At 34.1% G+C, this 17,456-nt stretch overlaps 1 pseudogene; it reads right to left on the bottom strand.

Moving 5' to 3' along the window:
• Nucleotides 1-2,332: 2,332 nt before the first annotated feature.
• Nucleotides 2,333-16,177, bottom strand: LOC127857400 (uncharacterized; annotated as a pseudogene).
• Between the last annotated feature and the right edge of the window lie 1,279 nt (nucleotides 16,178-17,456).

Raw genomic sequence — 17,456 nt, 5'->3', positions numbered from 1 at the left:
TACTGTCTCTTCTGCTTGCTGTTTCTTCAGCAAAAACCAAAGGACCCCATTGGAAATAAGTGCTTGAACTTTCATGGGTTATCCTTGACCGCAAGGTCAAAATAAATACATACATACATACATAGAAATTGGGAGATGGACATAACCTTATTCCGTTCCTAAAGGCGAAAGACAGCGTAAAATTTGTTATACATTTGAAGATGAATTCCACTTTGTGTTTGAGTGTAGGATGTATTCAGAGTAAAGTATATCACATTGTAAAAGGCTAATTACTAACATGTATTGAATAAATTACAATCGAAATGAAAATGCTGCTTCAAATTTATTTTAACAATTGTAATGCATTACATTACGGCTATTATGTCACATGTAACTGCTCTATTTCTATATTGCATTGTACATTACATTTAGACCAATCTTGTAGGTGGTCTGTATAGGGTTTATAAAATCCTTGTTAGTCAAACGTCGTTCTCTTAATTCATGTTGTAATGCGTGTTTGTTAATCTACAGACACCGTGTCAGAATGTTATTTTTATTTTAATTAAATAATGTACTGTACCAGAGCCTTTGGTCTGCCTATATTTGCGTTCCGTTAAGGTAGAAAACAAGGGTAAATGCTAGTGCTATTGTTTTATGGTGAGTTATAATTGGCGTGTATTGTAGTGCAGCAAACTGTAATATAAGAACACTATTTTATTACAATAAAATATTTTGATATTTTCTGAAACATCTGCATACTGTAATGTATACTAGTATCAAAAGCAGGTGCCTCATGAAATGAATTGTATTTAAACTACAATATACCAGCTATATTCTTGTTATTAACAAGCTGAATCATAAAATTGACGTAATGACACACATTTAATTATTGATAAACCGTCGAAAGTTATTTATAGAGAATTTGATATGCAATGATGCGATTAAACGTATTATTTTTTTTATCACATTCCAAACCCTGTTTCCCATGTAATACAACAATTACATATTTTTTTTATTACACATGTGTAATACAACATTTTTAAGCGTTTTCATTGGCTTAGTTTTCGTTTATTGCCCAATCGCATTTTGTTATTTTGCTGAAATGACGTTGCAACGTCAAATGACGTCACGAAATGTAAACAACATTCGGGCCTTATCATTATGTTTGCGTAAATATTTATTTAATTTGCTCATTTAAAAGCATGTGATAAAAAAGATCTGACACTCGTTGTCATATCATACCATATTTTATTAAACTCGTCCAGGAAATTCTTTAGTAAGCTCGCCAAAGGCTCGCTTACTAACAAAATTCCTGAACTCGTTTAATAAAAAATGGTATGATATGACAACTCGTGCCAGATCCTATATGTATAATAATGAACTCTTTACTGTGTAAACACTGTACGCTTATTTTGTCAACTTGGGCATTTGGCCTTCTAGATTTTTTATTAATTTACACACAAACTTACAATATGTTATTTGGTATTGACCGATGCGTAATGTATTCACCGATGTAGACAAATACAATTAATAGCAAGGGAAAATGCAATCTAAAGCTTAGAACCAATTCTACAAGGCCTAGGCATTTTACAGGGTTAGTCCTCTATCGTATGTATTATATACTTTGTTCTGTTTAAGCAAACAGTTAGATTGTATGATCGGCCCATCTAAATATTTACAATTCATAATTACCAGTATGTATAATAATAAAGGCGTCAAAACGTTACAAAGATACAAACAAAAGTCATAGTTGTATTATCTATACATTGGTATACATTGTGAAGTAGAAATTATGCATTTGTTTTTTGTTTAATTTAAAGACAAGGGCATACAAGAAACTATGAAAACACATGATTATCATATTTATAAAGTGATTAAGTTAATTTACAAAGAGGAAAAAAGGCGTCCATAGCTCGCGCATCTGAGTACTATTTTGACATTAAATCTTGCTATATAAGTCTTTACGGCTTATTTAAACCACAAAGATATTGCCAGTTTTGACAAAATGATCATGATTTGCATAAACCTGTCAAAGGATGACCAAACAAGTAATGCAATATACCAAAACATTTCGCGTTCGTCTTGCATTTGAAGAGAATTACTTGTATATTTGTCAGTGATTCGCGGATGTGGCTAGGTAGAAGTATTTGATCACATGTTATAGAGGACAACTAAACGATATTAAATAACAAACGTAACACATCTGGCCCGAATGATTTGAAAACAGAAAACATTAAATGTTAAAGGTAGCTTTGCTGAGAAAATTGATCGTTAATATGAAAACAAAAGGGCACTATTTTCTTAGTCCCAGGTTAATAAAACACATTTGGTACGGACCAATATAACTATCAATTCAATAGGCTGTCAAGTCTAGAGCAGCAAGCTGTAAACTGTAACGGTTAGGACAACTTTGAAAGAGGGTAATTCAATGATGATTATGGTACATTTTTATGAAAATCGATTTAGAAGATGGCGTTTAATGACAAGTGTTGACGTTACATACACTTATAAGGTGCTTCTAAGAAAAAGAAGAGACTGTTAATTATCTGCCCTCAAGAGATGTTGTGTTCAAATTAAGAGGCCACTTTGATCCATAAATCATATCTGCTGTTAACAATCTTTAAGTAATTTTGAAAAAAGCAACAATCACAAGAGGCTAACTAAGTATTTTTGTATCATATCGACTTGTTTATTATCAAGAGGCAAACTGAACACAACGCAATATGTGTATAGTATTAAGATATCATGATGCTCGTAAATAAATGGTTCACAATAAGATATATGTGTTATTGTATCAACAGAAAAAATAGTTCACAAACACAATATTTAGCAGCTTTCAGTGTGGCCTTATTTTTTCCTTTCATTGTCTTATTTTTTGATGACCTTTGAACCGTTAGGTTAAGGTATATTAACTTTGAAACTCTTTTTAGGTAGATGTTTTAAAAAAGCTTCTTACATTATTGTGGTAAATAAGAAGTAAACACGGAAGAAGTATTGTATTATCCACTTTTTCTACAAACCAAATATATTGACAAGTGAGTGACAAGAGCTATAGTTTATTTTATTAACATAAAATTGTATTTCATGTCGTTAACAACAAAAGATCAAACCCTTTTTGCCCTCATTATTATAACTGATATTGAAAAGTGAATCATGTGCAAAACGACTATATATCATTCTAAATACAAAACATGAACAACTATCAGTGAAAGCGAAATGGTGTTCCAAACTCAATACTATAAATCATTAAGAGGAATGGAATTGCATATTTGAACAACCATTTTAAATGACCAATGATGTTAAGATTCAGTGGTTCCAATACATAATAATCCACAGGATGCTTGGAACAAATAGTCTTCTGAATAAAAGTGAAAATAACTGATGGTACATAATGTTTAAATTGCAAACAAAATGAAGAAACGTAAGAACATTCATTCTGGGAATGTCAAATATCTAAAGCAATTATTGACGGAATGTGATCAGGACAAACTTTTCCGTTCATAAATAAGACAATTTTTCCAATTGGATATTTTACAAAGTCTACTAGAACAATAAATAAAGTTTTTTGTATATAAAATTTACTTCTACAAGTGTTAAATGAGTTAAATAATCCCAAGTATAACAGGAGTCAATACATACATTAAGCATAATTATATTAACTTAAGAAAAATATCAATAAAAAAACTTAAAATCCTTTGAAGTCGAATGGCAGTTGTTCAGTGCGATTGTCTCGCTACTTTATATTTAAATTTGATGATTGTTGTTCTTTTTTGCAACCTCTTACAAATTATGGCATTGAGTTGTATTATATGGATAACTTTATATGTGTTACATTTGCATCTCTTTTATCTCAAATTGTTGTAGTCTTTTTAACTGGTTACAAATTTTACTTATACCGTACCGTTACTTAAGGGAAAATGTCTTGATATGTAATTTTTGTATCTGTTCTTGATATATCATTTTTTATTTGTTAGCGCAATTAATACATACTTTCATTATGGAAATGTCATTTTTTTTCTTTCTTTTGTAATTGTCATAATGTTGTTGTTGTTAATTATATAAAAATATAAATAAATAAATAAATAAATATATATATATATATATATATATATATATATATATATATATATATATATATATATATATATATATATATATCATGCAAAGAATACTATACTTTTTATTAGTTATTTACACTTTTTATAACGGTTTTCTCAATTGTGTGGCTCATTTTGTTCTTCACGGCTTATTGGTGAGGTTACGTTCAAGGTCCAACACTGGTGACTCCTGGCTCAATAAAACTACCAAAAATATCAAATTGTTTCTAGTAATTCCTTAAAAAGGAAATAATTAGAATTTACTACACATGATTTTCGCAACATACATAAATAATACACAGTTTCTTGTTCGTTCACTACCTTTGAATGGTCGATAAGTCTTCGATAACTTATTATCACTAGCCTCTATTAATTATATTTTACTATACATATTTTATAAATCAAAGTTAAGCAAAATCATTTAATAAATGTTCACCCGCTTCCACTTCTGAGTAGTCAGGATATGTATCAAAATATTGATCCATAATTTGATATTGCTAATATAGCAGTTACTCCTCTTTGTTCCTTTTTGACGATGCTGGAACAGCAGCGTCCAAGGTTTGATAACCAGTAAAAAAATTCTTAACAATGGCGACCTATGTAAAAGACCGAGCCAGTCCGATTGAGATAACTCGATTTTTCAGTTACTTCCCTTGGCATTCGCCACTGCGTAGGAGATTGCTCGTTGATTTTCATTGATAACATTCTCCTAGCAGAGTTGTCGTTCGTGTTGATAAAGGTAAATATTAATAGAACAGCATATCCTGGGGAAACAGATTCAATAAGTGTATCAGAACGTTAATTTCAAATTAGTAATTTTACATCCATTTTATTTTTATGGACCAATGAAACAACTATATATTTTCTCTATTTTGTTTGATATTTGTTCTCGATTTAGTAAATAAATTGCGAATAAAAACATGTAAAATTAACTTTTTACGTGATCACAAAACTAAAGAATGCGAACGATTTCGAACCTGCAAATTGTAAACGCTGCACTGCTATGATATATATAGATAAAACAACATTTCTTTGCGTAATTGTCCATCCCGCAGCGCAGTGGTAAGGACGTTCGCTTTTTCACCTTTACGACACCGGTTCGATTCCCGCTCCCGGCGCAATGTTATATTTTGTATGTTTTGTGGTCACCATTCCTGACAGTTGTTTTTTTCCGGAAAATCTCACCCCCCCCCCCCCCCAGCATTTGACCATATAAAAAATTAACAAGTATTTCAGTACAAAACAAATAGCTGGAAATTGCAGCTATCATTCAAAATTCGTCCCAACTGTCGTCAATCTAATCTTATTAGGTAGGAGTGCTGGACACACTCCGGGTCCCAACATTATGCAGCCTCAGCGCGGGGGTAACTCATTACCTTGGAAAAACACAAATACACACACTGGGTGCAGCCTAGGCGCGTATAGACTCAAACAAGGCAACAAACTCAAGTGCGGGCACAATCATTTAAATTTTACATATTGAATACGATATTCTAACAGAAATTACACAACCACCTAAGTGTACATACCATGTTTGATATTTCGTTTGATTGTTAGATTTCAGCATATACATGTATAAGGCCATTTCGCTATTAGTTAACTTATCAATATGTTCGTGGGCGAGCTCGGATAGTCAAGTGCTCATACGATTGAGCTCACATGGTCCGGCTATGTGCTCATACCTACTTTCGAGAATCATCATGAATGTATTGCCACACTTAATAAACAAGAATGTAACCCGCCTCCCAGTTTCGCTCAATGGGTCAAGTTACCCACGGGTACTACTTCCCCGTACCCCTAAACTTTTTTTCGTACCAAAAATGTTTCGTTCGCAAAACAACAGGGCAATAACTTTAACAATTAAGGGCGGCGAGGAGGGGACCCTAAAGATGAAGTTTGTTTGATTTTCTAACAAGTATTAAATCGCGTTGTAAACTGTTTGCGGGATTCTTCGTATGAATACATTAATGTACACATATCACATATCAACATATAAACAATTGCCAAATAAACATACAATACAATAACAGCAGATTATAGATAGCGTAAACAATGAAACTCCAGAAACTATATCAAGAGAAAGTGTGCTCTTTCTTTTCAACTACATGTATTACAGCACATCAACTATAAACGTACAATTCTTTCAACTGTGATCACCACCTTGAAAAAATCAATGTCTAGCATTTGGGATTCAATTCGGTTTGAGGGCAAGTAGAACCTCACACTTAACCCTGCATTATTGACAAAGCATATTGGCATATAAAACAAGCGTCGTAAGTATCGGAAATCTATATAACAAATATTTATTCAGAAATCGTGAAGAACAACATGGGACACAAATATGTCTAAACATAATTTGTTTGTAGCAAAAGTTTGAAACAACTTGTATTTTAAATATTCTATAAATATAAACAATTATTTTAAGGATGTTCGATCGTTTTGTGATTTTTTTTAAAATATCCGGAATGCTATAAAAAATTTATGGTGATTAATGGATCTGTATCTGAAATAAATATAAAATAAAAAAGGGAGGTCACCGTGAATAATTTTGAGATAACGAAGGTTTTTAAATGCCCTGTGCGTTTGAAAAAAGGTCATTTTTGCGGGGCATAAAATTGGAGGTACGTTAAAATGTTTGTGTGTAATACATTTAAAATGGCATAGTAATATTGAGATTGTATTAGATAAGCAACTGTAACATTTGTATTATCATACTGAACACTTTTAAAACCAAAAATATTAGAAATCATAAAAAATAATGAGAAATAAGTAAGACTAGTTTTTTGTTTGTTTTGAATTTTTTATTGCACAGTTCAAAATAGATAACATGCAATACAGATACATATTTCTGTTGATGTAATATTCATATTCCTTTCAGGTTCTCAATTAAAGGAAACTTGCTTAGCATTAAAATGAAGTAAAGAAATTGATAGGTCACCGTGGATTTTTTTTTGCTACAGACATTTTAATATGGACTTAATTTCAAAAATATAATGACTAATATTGTAATAGTAATTAAAATATATCTATATAATAACTGCTCCATAACAATCAAATTATCAACTGAAATGTGATACACGTAGAAATATTTATAATGTACATTGTTATGAAAATATTTCAGATGTAACAAATGAAAAAACAATGGTGATATTCAAAAAACATCTTAAATTACCCCACCCACCTGTTACCCATGTTGTGGGTTGTAAATTGAACATATGTATTATTTTAAAATTATTATTTTAGAACTGTGAGATTTGTATCTAAAGACAAGAGGGCCATGATGGCCCTGTATCGCTCCACTGCTGAAAAAAAAGGCTGAAACAAATATTCTACGCATGTGCAAATACTTAAATATAGGTCCTATTTAAGCACATGTACACTTTTGTGACCACCTGGGCTGGGTCAAATTTAACCCCAGGGACATAATTTGAGCAAACTTTGTAGAGGACTACTATATCTCACTACATACAAATTGTGGTAGCCCTAAGTACTAGGGTTAAGGACAATAGTATTTTTAAGTTTTCACAAAATAAGCAAGATATAAGCGTATATAATATTCAATTTTGTGACCCGCGGGTCAGGATCAAATTTGACCCAAAGGGCATAATTTGAACAAACTTAGTAGAAGACTATAAGATGTTCCTGCATACCAAATTTGGTAGCCGTATTCCGAATGGTTTTCGACAAGATTTTTTAAGATTTCACAAAATAGGCGCTTTATAAGCGTTTTTATATTTTGTGACCCCCACGGCAGGGTCAAATTTGACCCAAGAGGCATTATTTGAACAAATTTGGTAGAGGTTTATTAGATGTCACTACATACCAAATTTGGTAGCCCTAGGCCCAATGGATATGGACAAGAGTATTTTAAAGTTTTCACAAAATAAGCACTTTATAAGCATATGTTCAGTTTTGTGACCCCCGGGGCAGTTTCAAATTTGACTCAAGGGGCATAATTTGAACAAACTTGGTAGAGAACTATTACATGTCACTACATACCAAATTTGGTAGCCCTATGTCATACTGTTATGAACAAGAAGATTTTTAAAGTTTTCATAAAAAAGGCCTTATCAACTGAAGTTCATAAGTTCAATTTTGTGACCCTCGAGGCAGGATCAAACTTGACCCCAGGGGCATAATTTGAACAAACCTGGTAGAGAAGTATAAGATGCCACTACATACCAAATTTGGTAGCCCTATACCCAATGGTTATGGACGAGAATATTTGTAAAGTTTTCACAAAATAGACCCTATATAAGCATATGTTCAATTGTGTGACCCCCGGGGCAGGGTCAAATTTGACCCCAGGGGCATCATTTGAACAAAATTGAAAGAGGTTCACCCCAGAAACATTCCTGAAAAAATTTCATCAGAATTGGACTAGTAGTTTAGGAGAAGAAGATGTTTAAAGGAAAAGTTAACGCACGCACGCACGACGGACACAGGATCATGACATAAGCCCTGCTGGCCTTTGGCCAGTGGAGCTAAAAACAACATAGAATACAATAAGCGGGGAAATTATGTTTCACACAGCATCTGTGGTTTAATGCATTGCCAAAAATATCTTACAACTTAGGTGAAACATGAGAAATACAACTGACATAAGAATCACAACTATGTTTGTCATCGAGAAGGAAAAACAATTATGTAACAGCTATTAGATTTCATAGCTTATCTATATACAAGATGCAAATAACAATTGGTTAGATGTCAGGCAACAAATAACTCGCTATTGCACATATTATTTTCTCTGATTTTGTTACTCTGATTTGTCCGTTTGTAACCTCTGACAGGGGGCTCCTCAAAACCACTCAGTCCGTTTCTTTTTGATTCAATACTCAAATGTTTAAGTTGCATTCCACTTCCTGCAACTTTCCTTGTAACACCTTGACTTATAACTTTTGTATCAATCATGGTTTGCAAAGATTTTATGTTGGAAGCAACATTTAGTTACACATTGTATGCTAATACTGCTTGGTCATAGCTGAATGAATATTTGTTTACAGTGTTTTGGTCAAGAGGAACAGAGTTCACTAACTTTTGTAAAGCTAAAACATCCTGTAGAGCGCCATGTGCCATGTATAATTCACCAATTTAACTAAATGTTCCCGCTTATACCGATCGCCGTGGCCTAGTGGATAAGGCGCCCGCCTTGGGATCGGGAGGTCGTAGGTTCGAGCCCCATGGGGAGCGTTTGTCTAAGGATGGATGTTTGTCATGGCACTTGTTCCGATTAGGCCGGCTCGTGAGCCGCGAGCGTTAAACATGAATGGTTACCGACTTCTATCCGCCTGGCGTCTGGCATAGTGATAGGAGTTGGGAGGTACATGGTATACACGAAAAAAGTGTCTCATAAGTCAGATTGACTGGCCCTTTCAATAGGGGTGACACTATAATAAAAAAGACCTTTATATGATTTCATATTTGGTAATATTTCCTTTTTAAGTATCTAAAAAGCCAAAAATATTTTGCTGAAACTCAAACATTTTTCCACAAGTATGGACAGCATGGAGCAACACTTTACAATCAAATACACTCTATATTATGCCCAACTAAAATAACTGGTGAAAATTTCTGTAAGAATGTTATAAAACTTGTCAATGCAGATTTGATGGGGACAGCTGTTACTGTTTGTCCCTTGACAAGCATAGAGTCGTTAACAACTGTCACTCCAGTTATTTCTGACGCTTTCAAGGACATCTTCTTCTCAGGCATCACATATGTTGAAAACTGACCAGTTGAATGCACTGCAGCTATCTGAATTATGTGAGAAGTACGCTCTGAAAAAACAAAACAAAAAATGTAGATAGAAATTGCACAAAATCCATTTTAGCTCCATTAATCAGAGAGCCTTGGGGCGCTCGCTCAAGTACAATGTAAACTTCTTAAAATACTTTTGCAGTGTTAACAACAAACATAAAAGGGAAAAACATTGCCCCCCCCCCCATTCCCAGGACAGGACTTATTTTGAAGCTTAATTTGAACAATCATAGAAGAGGTTCCTTCACATCCATTCTCTATGCATTGTGGTTTAAGAGAGTTTTTCAGTTGAAGGGTTATTGATCGGAAACAATTCACACGATATCTCACATTGAGTTACTCAGCAGTAGCAGGTTGAATTATGTTACACATGTAAGTAAATATGTATATTTTTTAATAGAAGTTAAATTTTGGAGATTTAGAGTACCTAAATACCTGAATTGGACCAAGATAAACTTCTGTATGTGCAACACTGTGAATAAGGAATATGTTAAAAATAAACTTTACCTAACCCTCTTGTTTCCAAATCAAAGAAAACATATTCCTTCCCAGTAGTGTCTAGCCCTGCTGGACCAGGCTTGGGTACAGGTGGGGGTAAAGTTGTAACTTCAACATCTTGGTCCTCTATGTTTGAACTGTATGTTGGTCCCGCTCGTACTTCTTGCACTGTCCTTTGAATGCCTGAACAGCAAAACAGAATTTCAAATGGGAAAATGTGCTTGCACCTTCATGGGTTATCTCCGATTTTTATTTTAAGAAATGATTACACAGCACATTAATGCTTTTACAATAATCAATTTACAAACATAAGCATATGCTTTTAAATGTTCCTACTACTTTGCATATATAATTGATGGATCTATTGAAACAATCTCAAACAAGAAATGTGTCCACACGACACGGATGCCCCAAACTCCAACTTTGTAACAATATAAAAAAATAATCCATACAATTGTAAGAAACCCACGATCCCACATGGCCATGTTCGAACTTGGTCTAGACACAGCTTCTGACCAAGTTTGGTGAAGATCGGATTAAAACTACTTGAATTAGAGGGCAGGCACGAAAAGTATGGTGGACTGACCGACCGAACCACGGATAGTGCAAAAACTAAGTTACCAATTTGGGGCATACACATGAAGAATACTGTGTTTTAAAAATAAAATGCCCATAATTAAAAATACCGTTCCAGTTTTGAGTCTTATGCGTCGCTGTTTTGCTGCACGAGCAAAAGCTATAGCCATCTTTTTTGTGCTGAAGGTCACGGGGAAAGGCCAGTTTCGATGTGAAAGTCCCAGGTGAAACACCCAGTTTATGATTTACCTGAAACAGATTGCAGTAAATGACAGAACAGTTTACAATCCACAATGCTAGAATATGCTTATGCGGAATAAAATATGAAATAATGTCAATAATTTACAAAAGTTACATAATTTTATAAGACCTAGAGATCTACATACACACAAATAATAATAAATTTAAGCCCTTTATTTTCAAAACCAATACGTATTTGACGAATTGAGAATATTTATGTTTTGTAAACTTGAAAAATTTCAATTCTATTACCGGTATTAATAAAAAGTGCTCCAGGAAGAAAATAAACTTATGTCACTTTAAAATATACATGTTTAACTAAGGACAGCCAATGAACCATTCACATTCTACTGTAATTGTGTTTACTGACAGTAAATGATTAATCAGACAAAATATGAAGGAAAAATATAGCAAGTACAATATAAAAAAATGTATGCATGTAGACTACACAGGAATTACATGTACTTTGAGATAACTATCTGACTGTATTCAAAAGTATCAGTAATTTAGTCTAGACAATAAATCATGATATAATGCACCAATGTACCAGAAAGACAAAAAAAGTCTTACACAATGCAAGCTTTGTGTTCATGTCATAAACTCTGTCATGTTTCCGTCCAGTAGCCACATTATTTATTGCACCACAATTGCTACACTGTATTTCCAAAACGCATGCCTGTCCGAAATCTCTGCTTCCTACTGTGTTAAGTAAATTCATGGGCACTTGGCAAGAACTGCATGCTGAAAGCGATTCGGCCAATGTGTCGAGTTCAACGACACGTCTACTAATTTTCCAACTGGCATCGCTGTTGTCACACGTGGTCACGCTTACCGACGATCCGATAGAAAAATCGTCAAAATAACAGTGGTCATACCGGAAATCTTGATTGTCGGTGGAAATAGTATTTCTATTGAAATCCATATTGTTCTTTGGAACGTTTTAAAACAAACTTTTAAGTTTCGTTTTGTATTCCGAATTATATTCAAATTAGACATTTTAAATGAAAATTATCAAGCCAAGTATCTGATTCTCATTGTTGACAAATTATCGTTTCGTAATTAATAGACGCTTGTATTTGCACAGAAATAACATTTACAGCGTAAGCAAGCGTTTCATCGAAGTCGATCACGAAGTGACGTCAAGCAATCGAACGCTTGGTTTCATTGCAGTAAATCTCGAAAATATGTAAATGCCGAAAATTTATAGGCGCATAATCAAAACAGTAAAACTAGAATTTTCACTCGTTTATTCCAACCTAATCTTTTGAAACCGTGAAAAACCGTGTGTTTGTCTGGTCATACAGAAGTGTCTATTGATGCAACTATTTAACATGTCAGATATCCGGACATACTTGAACTGGCTGCCAGGTAACAAAACGAAATATATAAAATACAGGACACGACAAGCAACACGACATTTAACTAAAACAATGGCTTTCTCAAGACAACGCGCAAAACTATTTCTCCGCTTTGACAGTGGTATTGATATCCTCTTTATGTCATTAGTTAAATTGACCACAAAAACATATTGGAAGTTTACTTTCTGTGGTAGCAATATTGAATGTGTAACCTTAAATACTATTTAAATTTCAAATAACAAAATGAAACGTTTCAATTCCAAGACAGTTTTCACCTGTACACAAATTAATTTTGTTTAACTTTATTAACTATGCGAGCAAAGTCTGTATATAACCCTGACGATAGTATTATGCAGACATCAACGCCTATATCAGGGCAAACAAATGGGTGAGCATATGCGATAGTAGGTCGATAGCATGACAGCACAAGATTATATCAAATGACTCGATTGAGATATCATTTAAAACTCTTTTACAATGATGAAGATAATAGCCTGCATGTTTATGGAATTTGTTTGAAAAGTGTTGACGACTTAAATGACGCATACTTTCAGAAATTGACCCTTTTTGCTCAAGATTATAAGCATTAAACGAATGATATAAACTCACATACCTGTGAATACTGAAGCGCAACCGATGATTTATTAATGGTTATAATACACTCACAGTTAAGTTTGAATATTTAAATTACGCTTGATGTCATACAAGCAAAAGATGTCGCAATTGTAAAGCAGCAGTCAAATCAACTTCCGCATAATATGGTGTTATCATTTTAAACGCACAGATAAACACACAATTAAGCAAGCATATTTGATTTCGTCTTAAAGCTCGTCAACATTACTAATATGTGTCGTTCTTTAGTAGTGAGTCTAAGAGGGTTTGCTTAATTGTTTAGTTTGTTATACTAGTTGTAATCACGGGCTCGTTTTATTCCATTTCTTAAATCGTTTATTCCCGTTTAAATTTGGAGCCCAAATCATGTTGGTGTTCCGATATGGTAGCCCTCGATTAAAATGATTAAGTTTTGTGTGTGTGGTCCAGAACATTCTTTACAGCCTGGTAAAATAACCATCAATTAATCCGTTATAAAATTGTAAACATAAAGCCGGTATTGAAATGTTGCATACGTTACTTAAGGCCAAACGCTCATCGTCAACACAATGCATACATATTATTTATACTTGATTTCATTTCATATACCTCATATATCTTCGACTTCCTTAATGGTACCTTTCAGTTCTCTACATGGTTTACACAATTACTTCCTTCTTTGTTCCTTCTTACTGTAAATTGTGTGGTTTTGTGTTCCAAAAGGTCCTTACCATGTGTTGCAGTATTTATTATTTTATTAAACACATGTTGCATGACTATTGTTCATTTTGATTATTTGTCGAAACTTTATTCGAATGCACGAACAAGACTGCGTATTAAATAAATGTATACATGCCATATATAGACCATATATTCATTGTATTATTTGTATTAAGATTTGTCGAAAACAACATGGTTACAGACACACCAGTAAGAGTTATCATATTTATTTTCAGTTTGAAATTCCATAGATAACTTATCTTTCTGTGCTAAGATGATGATGATGATGATGATAATGGTAACTATAACGATGATGGTAATTATTATCATGGCGGTACTAGTTGTGATAATGATTTCGATGATGAATAACGTAATCGTGATGCTCGTGGTTGTGATGAATGTGGTGGAGTTATAAGTAATGACAATGATGACGAGGTTAGTGAATGTGGTGGTAACAATAACAGATGACAAATGTTGATCATGATGATGATGATAATGATGATAAATGTTTTTCACATGTTTTTAAAATAGTTTTTGTGAATATATTATCATCAATTATGTATACTCCTATAAGCGGTACGTCTGCATTGATAAGCGCATAAGTTACAGATTGTACGCAAATAAAGATGATCCGAAAGTTATACATAATTGGCAGTTAAGACAGTCATGTCATTATGTTTCTACAAATTACACATATCAATTATGTAAATATCAGACTCGTACATAAACATATGAATTGTTTTCGAAATGTATTGTAGTTGAGTTGTTTGCGAAGAGTCGTATCAAACAAGAGGCAGTCTGTTCTGGCGATTCCGAAAAACGATCACTCGTGTTCTGGTAGTCAGTATGTGCTCTTACAACAGTTGTAGAGCACTCCTTCGTGCCATCGCTAACTAAAGATAAGATAAAACACGTTATTTATATTCGGTCATATTACCACATATCCTGATTTCATGTCCATGGTATCAGCATCTTAACACTATTTTACTATTTAGACTGTATTGTAAGATTCCTTTAATATGAAATTTAGTTGACTGCTTGATGAAAAACGATCAATGTACACATTTAAGAAAGCTATAAACTTAATGTTCTTACAATTCATATGTAAGCCGTCATATGCATGTTCAGGGCGATCTTCATGTGTTTCTCTTACGACATTATCGTACAATGGCATTCTATTCCTGAAACATAACCGCCACATAGACCTGTTATTCTAATATCAGTCAAATTATGACTCAGATAAAAAAAAGAAATAGAAAATACTCACTTGGTTATACAAATTCAACGTCCTTCAAAAAGCCTGCGTTTGCGAAAGTTGGTTTAAAAGTATGCGTTGACCGGTTTGCGAAATATTTTATGCCTGGAAGGTACATTACCTTTGCCGAACGAAAATTCCAACGACCACCATAATAGCAACAACAGCTACAGCTGCAACTCCACCTCCTATTGCGGCTGCTGGTACTGTATCTTTAGTTTTGTCTAACTTGAGAGCTATAAACACAGTAACAGGCTTGGTACGCTTACCAAATGGGTTTCAAACACAAAATGATGCATACAATTTCATGTTACAGTTGGAATCATGTTCGTTTTAAATAACGTATTATTTTGTTTTTTTGTAAGTTTAAAACTAATACAAAATGTGTTCATTATGAAATATAAATTAATACCATACAATGAATAAAGCATATTTAATAAAAACTATTCTCACCTTCCACACATCCTTCTCCAACAAAGCCTTCATTACAGCCGTACAGACACAAACCTATTGCACCTGAACATCGTGTTCCGTTACTTCCATTGGCACAATTGGTAGGGCATGACTGCTCACAGGATGGACCATAGAAATCAGAAATGCACCCGCTTTTGCAAGTTCCATTCATATGAAATGATTCATTAAGACACATGTTACTACATGGCATATCGCACTTTGCACCGAACACACCTGTCGATGAGCAAATCAAACAATCTCCACTATCCTGGTTGCATATTGTACACGTTTCACTGCAATAACGGTCGCACCATGGATTCCAGAATCTATCTTTGCAACCCTTTCCACAATGTCCGTTAGAACTATTACATGTACCCTCAACACACAATCTTGAACACTGCACACATGTACGGTTTGCATCAGGATAATTTCCATAAGTACACTTTTTACAAACAGATGATCCAAAGCTATTTTAACTACACATAGAACAGTTCATGTCGATCAGTGTACATGGCAACTCACACTTGGGTCCGAACAAGCCATCTTTACATGCGTCTGTGCATTGATCAGCTGATGTACAGGTGCCATGTTTGCAGTTACTGTTGCACGGACAACACGAAGTTCCTTCTGTATAGTATGTAGGATTTAAACACGATGTGCAATTAGAAGCTGCACATATTAGTATTTAAACATTGACATTGTTTATCAGGCCTTGAAAATTCGTCTTTGCATGTCATACATGTTCCATCATTATTACATGTCAAGCATTTTTCAGGACAACGTGTCTGACATGTTTCCCCAATATATCCATTGTTTCAAGCAGTACATTTCATCAGCGAGGTACAAGTTTTGCACATAACAGGACAAGTTTCATAACATTGTGACCCAAAGAATCCATTTTTACAACTTTGACATTCGGTCATGGATGTACATGTAGCACAGTTTGTGGGACAGTTCATCTCACACGACCATCTAAACATACCTGGTTGACAGCAATATGCATTAGAGTATCCGGGTTTACATCCATCTGTACATACAGCATCGATCTTTCGACATAAATTGTTAGCACATCCTTCAGAGCAATTTAAACTGCAGTCGTGATCACGATACCCGATTATGCACGATGAGTAGCACTGACCGGATTGCTCGTAGCATGATTCATTCGGACATCCAAAACTGCATGTTTGGCACGCATTTCTGTACAAAAATCCTGATTTACATTTCAAACATGTCTGTATGTCCGTACAGGATTTGCAATTATATTTACACGCTTGTGAGCAATATGGCCCATACAATCCAGCTGCACACTTATCACATAACGGACCTGTATGTGTTGGCTTACATGAGCAAGTTAGCAAGTTCCACTGTGTCTATCACAGACATCCTTACAGCCGTATGAACACGGTCTGCACTCGTCTCCATAATAACCCAACAAGCACGCGTCGCATTTGCTTCCTGTGAACTTTTCAGAACACGTACACGCTCCGGTTTCTTTATTACAGACGCTACCTTGGCAGCCCGCTGAACAACGTGAATCACAGTGCGTACCATTATAGCCCGGTTCACAAGAATTGCAATTGTTCCAGTCTTCGCAGGATACGCAGTTGGTATGGCATTTATAACAATAATACGTGTTCAGGTAATAGAACGGATATAAGCCAACACTGCATTGCGATGTGCATTGATCTAAAAGATAGATAATATATTTCAATCTTTGAGCATCGAAAAACATTTATACGTTCCAGTATATAAGCGTTGACATATCAATTTAAAAACTATATGAACTGTATCTACCTTGTATGTAAATTGCTATCCAAAAGTAAATAAGATACGTTGTCTTCATCTTGTGTCACAATATGTTCTCTGGAAAATAATCAACATAAGAATAATACAGTAAACAGAGTGAAAGTGGAGCAATAAAATAATATT

The sequence above is a fragment of the Dreissena polymorpha genome, chromosome 14, assembly GCF_020536995.1.
Source record: "Dreissena polymorpha isolate Duluth1 chromosome 14, UMN_Dpol_1.0, whole genome shotgun sequence".
In the NCBI taxonomy this organism is placed as follows: Eukaryota; Metazoa; Mollusca; class Bivalvia; order Myida; family Dreissenidae; genus Dreissena; species Dreissena polymorpha.
The sequence above is the reverse complement of the archived record's forward strand: the minus strand, read 5'-3'. Positions and strand labels throughout refer to the sequence as shown.